The 6,973-nt window shown below is 42.1% G+C and overlaps 1 protein-coding gene across 1 annotated transcript in view; it reads left to right on the top strand.

Annotated features, from left to right (window-relative positions):
• The first annotated feature begins 914 nt into the window (after positions 1-914).
• The window catches only part of ccdc92 (coiled-coil domain containing 92), a 60,367-nt gene continuing 54,308 nt past the window's right edge, over positions 915-6,973 (top strand). The window contains exon 1 of the mRNA XM_043715329.1: positions 915-1,087. The gene's annotated coding sequence lies outside the window, so the exon portion shown is untranslated. The remainder of the gene's footprint in view (positions 1,088-6,973) is intronic.

The raw sequence follows: 6,973 nt of genomic DNA, 5'->3' as shown, positions 1-6,973 counted from the left end.
ATCCATTACAGATATTACAGATACTGTAATGGATATTGTGTAATATCCATTACAGATATTACAGATACTGTAATGGATATTGTGTAATATCCATTACAGATATTACAGATACTGTAATGGATATTGTGTAATATCCATTACAGATATTACAGATACTGTAATGGATATTGTGTAATATCCATTACAGATATTACAGATACTGTAATGGATATTGTGTAATATCCATTACAGATATTACAGATACTGTAATGGATATTGTGTAATATCCATTACAGATATTACAGATACTGTAATGGATATTGTGTAATATCCATTACAGATATTACAGATACTGTAATGGATATTGTGTAATATCCATTACAGATATTACAGATACTGTAATGGATATTGTGTAATATCCATTACAGATATTACAGATACTGTAATGGATATTGTGTAATATCCATTACAGATATTACAGATACTGTAATGGATATTGTGTAATATCCATTACAGATATTACAGATACTGTAATGGATATTGTGTAATATCCATTACAGATATTACAGATACTGTAATGGATATTGTGTAATATCCATTACAGATATTACAGATACTGTAATGGATATTGTGTAATATCCATTACAGATATTACAGATACTGTAATGGATATTGTGTAATATCCATTACAGATATTACAGATACTGTAATGGATATTGTGTAATATCCATTACAGATATTACAGATACTGTAATGGATATTGGGGGGAGGGGGTAGGGGGGTGTAAAGCTAGAGGGTGGGGAGTTGGGGGAGGGGTTGGACGTGTGCTGAGGATAACTGAATCTCTCTGTCTGGTGCAGTCGCTTTTGGGCCTGATTCTGATGTGAAGTTTGATCCTTTTGTGTGAAGGGACAGCTGCTTCAGAAGAATTGGGAATTAAGTTGTGTTTTTTTTTGGGAATGTTATTCTCTCCTTGATACAAACAAATACATCATCTGTTCCAACCATTCTGCCTCGACAGTGTAAATGGATGACAGGCTCCTGGGTGCAAAGACAATTTGCCTGCATCAAGGTCAGAACTTCAATCAGTCAAAGTCTGAGTAACCCGGTAAGTTGTCTCCTTTCACTGCCCTGGTATGGGACGTTCTGCTGTGACTGCACTGGCACTAGGCTGAGCTGGTTTCAATTTTTTCTTCTTGGAATGTGCGTGTTGCTGATTAATGGTTAGCACCTATTCCTATTTGCCCTGAAAAGTTGGGTGAGTCCCCTCTTGCACCACTGCAGTCCTTGGGGAAGAGGTACTCCAGGTATTGTGAAGGAGTTTTGTTCGACAAGCGTGAAGGCACCACAGTGTAGTTATAAGTCAGATGATGTGTGGCTTGGGAGGGAATTTGAAGGTGGTGAATCCGTGTGCCCCTTGTCCTACTAGTTAATAGGGGGGTAGGGATTGGGAAAGTTTCTCAATAACCTTGTTAGTTATTCAGTGCACCTGGTAAATGGAATATACTGCTGCGACGGGGAGAGGCACAGAGAGACCCTCTGACAGAGCAGTGCTTGCTCAACGCTGACCTTCCAACAGTGCCACACTCCCTTGACACTGACACTGTGACAGAGAGGTTTATAAAACCATAAGGGGCAAAGGTCTTTTCCCCAGAGTAGGGGATATCAAAACTGGAGGGCATATTTTTAAGACGAGAGAGGATAGATATAGAAGGGACCTGAGGGGAAACCTTTTCACGCAGAGGGTGGTGCATGTGTGGAATGAACTGCGAGGAGGAAGTGGTAGAGACTGGTACAATTCAGCATTTAAAAGACATTGGAACAGGTACATGAATAGGAAAGGTTTAAAGGGATATTGGCCAAATGCAGGCAAGTAGGTCTAGTTTAGTTTGGGAAACTTGGTCAGCATAGACTATTTGGACTGAAGGGTCCGTTTTTGTGCTGTATGACTCTATGACTCTATGTTGAAGGTGGTTGATAAGGTGCCACCTGTTTTTGTCCTGTATACAGTTGAGTTTTTGAACATAGTTGGAGTTGCATTCATCTGGATAAGTTGGGAGTACGCTATCACATCCTGACTTGTAGATGGTGGACAAGTGTTATGGCCCAGGCCAGACCCCCTCAAAACATTTCAAGAAGGTAGCCCAGACCCTAACTTTGCTAGATGTTTTAAGCACGTGTAAAGTGTGTATTCCAGGAGAATATCAGCTGGTCAAACCACTTAGTTTAAACAAAACAGAATTTATTTACAGGATTACCAAATGAAACACAAACAACAGAAAATAGAATACCGAATAACTTGCCCGAAAATCCAACAGATCATCCCACTTAATGATGCTGTTCCAAAATACTTGCAACAATCCCCATAAACACCCCTTGGCACAAAAGATAAAATCAAACACAACTTCTTACAGGCTAGGAGTTAGAGAGAGAGAGAGAACCAGCCAGAGCTTGCTTCTAAGTTCCAGTAGCATTTCCACACAACTACTGCTAAAAGAAACCAAACCAGAGAAAAGCTGAGCTGGGAGAACTGGCCACATCCCTTTCATTATACAAGTGTTTTTAAACTTGAAAGGCTTCTGCCTGAGGCAGTATCTGTCAGTTGTAAGCAAATTGGTCCTGAAACCCATCCAAACTCAGACTTTTCGGAACCTGTGTTTTTACAACTTCCTGAAGGAAAAAACCAAGCACAATCTAATCTTGTTAAAGGAGCAGCTTCATCACACAAGCTTCAGGGAGTCAGGAGCTGAATTACTTCCTTGCTGCAGAATTCCAAGGTTATAACTTACTGTTGTAGCCATAATATTAATATGGTACGTCCTGTTCCGTTTTGGGTCAACGGTAACTCCCCAGGATGTTGATAGCAGGGGATTCAGTGATGGTAATGCCATTGGATATCAAGGGGTGATAGTTATATTCTCTCGTTGGAAATGGCCATGTTATACAAAGAACAAAGAAAGTTTACAGCCCAGGAACAGGCCCTTCAGCCCTCCAAGCTGGAGCCAATCCATATCTAATGTCTATACCTGTCGCCCAGTTCCTAAGCATCTGTATCCTTCTGCTCCCTACCTACTCATGCATCTGTCCAGACGCATATTAAATGAATCTATTCTGCCTGCCTCTACCACCTCTAATGGCAACGCTTTCCAGGCACCCACCACCCTCTGTGTAAAGTACTTGCCGCATGTATCCCCCCCTTTAACTTTCCACCTCTTACACATACTTTTTAAAGGTTGTAAGGTTTCCTTCCTCAATTATCCTCCCACAGGTAGTACATTCCAGATTCCTACCACCCTCTGGGTGAAACAAGTCCTCAAATCTCCTCTCAATCTTCTGTCTTTCTCTTTAAAATTATGCCTCCACCTTGTTTTGGTCCTTTGACTGAGCTGCTTTCTTTCACCTGGTCCATTCCCCTCATAATCTTATACACCTCTATCAGGTCTCCTCCCAGAAACAACCTGAGCCTATCCAGCCTCTTTTCAGAGCTAGAATGCTCCATCCCAGGCAACATCCTGGTGAAATTTTCATCTCATGTTAAAATGTTATCCAGGTCTTTTTGCAGCTGGACACAGAATGCTTCAGTATCTGAATTGCTATGAATGGTGCAGAACGATCTAAAAGTTGAAGTTCTAAATTGGAGAAAGGCCAATTCTGACGGTATTAGGCAAGAACTTTCGAAAGCTGATTGGAGGCAGATGTTCGCAGGTAAAGGGACGGCTGAAAAATGGGAAGCATTCAGAAATGAGATAACAAGAAACCAGAGAAAGTATATTCCTATCAGGGTGAAAGGGAAAGCTGGTAGGTATAGGGAATGCTGGATGACTAAAGAAATTGAGGGTTTGGTTAAGAAAAAGAAGGAAACATATGTCAGGTATAGACAGGTTAGATCGAGTGAATCCTTAGAAGAGTATAAAGGAAGTAGGAGTATACTTAAGAGGGAAATCAGGAGGGCAAAAATGGGACATGAGATAGCTTTGGCAAATAGAATCAAGGAGAATCCAAAGGGTTTTTACCCTTTGAGCTATAGGGAGAGGCTGAACAGGCTGGAGCTTTTTCCCTGGAGCGTCGGAGGCTGAGGGGTGACCTTATAGGGGTTTACAAAATCATGAGGGGCATGGATAGGATAAATAGACAAAATCTTTTCCCTGGGGTGGGGGAGTCCGAACTACAGGACATAGGTTTAGGGTGAGAGGGGAAAGATATAAAAGAGACCTAAGGGGCAACTTTTTCACGCAGAGGGTGGTACGTGTATGGAATGAGCTGCCAGAGGATGTGGTGGAGGCTGGTATAATTGCAACATTTAAGAGGCATTTGGATGGGTATATGAATAGGAAGGGTTTGGAGGGATATGGGCCAGGTGCTGGCAGGTGGGACTAGATTGGGTTGGGATATCTGGTCGGCATGGGCAGGTTGGACCGAAGGGTCTGTTTCCATGCTTACATCTCTATGGCTCTATAACTGGAACTCATCATCTGTAAGGTGGTCGAGACAGAAACTCTCATAACCTTTAAGATGCCAAGGACCACAAGGCAATGAGCCAAGTGCTGGAAAATGGGATTGCAATAATTCGATGGTTGGTTTTGATGAGTGTAGACTCGATGGGCTGAAGGGCCTTTTTTCTGTGCTGTAAACCTCTATGACTCCAACCAGTGAAGAGATTTCACTCAATTCCCATTTAATCCACTTTTTATCTTTGATGCCACACTCGGCTCAATGGCGCCTTGATGTCAGTATAAGTTACTCTCAGCTCTCCTCACTTACTCTGACACTGTCTCCGTTAATCACTTGAAATCCCTAAAATGAGTTCATCCAAAATCTGCCATGTGCATCTAAACCCTCACTTGGTTGTGTTCACCCATCATACCCTGTGCTAGCTTAACCTGTATTGGCTCCTGTTTCAACAATGCTATTCATCCCGTTTTAGCTCACTTATGTTGTCATCACAGACACGACTCCCTCATTAAGGATCTGAAACCTGAACTGGTTGTAGAATAATTCCTGGGTTTTTGCCACACTGCATTTTCTGGTTGACAGTTCCATATATTAGCCGGTTTTGCAGCGATTCCTGGTTCCCGTTATAGATTTGCCTTGAACTAGTCCGAACCTAATGTCTCAAATTTTATTTTTGTATTTTAATTGCTTCGAAGTATTTATTTCCCATTCTTATCTTGCAATACAGTGATACAGGTTCAACATGTATTATTGTGTAGAAGTTTGAGCTTTGAAGTGGTCAAAACTGCGTCTAGCTTTAATTTCGGTTTGTATTTCTATATTACATGTGTTAAGATCGGGAGACATGATTTTTATTTTCGTTTTCGATTTGTTCTGAGAGCGATGTCTGAAATTAATTAGTGAGAGTTTACAGCCTTGCAGTGGAGTTTGAAATGAGCCATTTAGTGTGTTAGTGGGAAAAAAAAGGTTAGAAGAGAAAATTGCTGTTGCCCAGCTGTAGGAGTCCAGTATGATTGCAAGTCAGAACCATCCAGAAGGTCAGACAGTGTGTGGGCAGGTTCATCAGAGTATCAAGGTGCTGTTGGTTTAGCAGTCTCCAAAACATCAGACTGGGGAAAATAGTACTGAGTAGCTTTGAAGACCTATAGAGAAGCAGTAAATGGCTGGAAGCTGAAGGTATTTTGCTCTGAAACTGCTTAGAAGTTAGGAAGAAGAAAGCTCCATGAGTTATAGCGTAACATTGTTAGTATTCTTTTCCTTATGTGTGTAATAAACATTGGTGTTCTTTTGTTGTATGTACTTTGGCAGCCTCTTACAAATATAATTAGTCACAGTAACAAAATTGCAAAAGTAAAACTTCTGGTCCATGAGAGCCATGAGCTAACAGCATCCTGCAGGTCCCCTTGTTCAGTGAGACAAGGGGCTCATTATGTTATCATTGTTATTGTTAAATCTCTCACCTACCCAATTTGAACAATATTCTCCCTCTACATGTGACACATCATCCCCTTCATTCTTCTCATTTTGGACTGGTACTATGTCACTAATCTGACAGCCATTAATTTCTTATCCTCTTGATCTCTCTCCCAAAGCTACTGTGTCCTCACAACTTAATCTCTAAATAGGAAACCTTTTTTCAGTATCCTGTTGTGTTGACAAACCTATGGCCTTCTTTGGATATGAAGGAAAGCCTCCAATCCTTGCCTGCTTTCTATCAATTCTTCAGTTTCCTGTAAATTTATTGTAAGAAACATGGTCCGATAGCAATGTTCTCACCCAAACCAATGCCTCACACTGAGGCAGTAATCACTTCATCAGCTGCACTGTGTTGGACATGCAGCAGAAACCTTGCAGCAGGATAGCAGAAACATTTTAGCAATGTTCTTAAAATCACCCTGAAAAGATTGAAGATTCCCTGAAAGCTCATAGGATACCCAGGCTGGTAACTGACTGAAACAGACAAGGTTTATTCAGGGACGTACTGAGCACATCGAGAGACTTCGCAAGGAACACAAGAGGCAAAGTTGAAGCATCAGACAGAATGTACAATCCTCCAAACAATACATTCACTCAACCCTTTGAACACTACCTGCTCCGCCATGACAGAGGCTGCAGATCAGGCATTAGACTCATCTGCTATCTCTGAAACCATTGACCTGGAGCAAGTCATCCTGACTTCTGGGAGACTGCCTAAGGTGAAGTGAACATTATAACAGAGCACCATATCAATGTAGCCATAGGATCATGGAATGATAGACCAACAGAGGAGGTAATTGGCCCATTGTGCTTATGTGGGCTCTGTGAAAGAACTGTCCAATTAGTTCCACTCTCCTCTCCTCATAGTCCTGCAAGCAGGTTTTCATTAGCTCAGAGGATGAATTGTATTTCTTCATTATGTTACAGCACAGCCCCACTGCCTCCCTCGCTGCCCAGCTCCTCCCCCACTGCCTCCCTCGCTGCCCAGCTCCTCCCCCACTACCTCCCTCACTGCCCGGCTCCTCCCCCACTGCCTCCCCCGCTGGCCGGCTCCTCCCTCACTGCC

This window comes from Chiloscyllium plagiosum, chromosome 25, assembly GCF_004010195.1.
Source record: "Chiloscyllium plagiosum isolate BGI_BamShark_2017 chromosome 25, ASM401019v2, whole genome shotgun sequence".
In the NCBI taxonomy this organism is placed as follows: Eukaryota; Metazoa; Chordata; class Chondrichthyes; order Orectolobiformes; family Hemiscylliidae; genus Chiloscyllium; species Chiloscyllium plagiosum.
The sequence above is the reverse complement of the archived record's forward strand: the minus strand, read 5'-3'. Positions and strand labels throughout refer to the sequence as shown.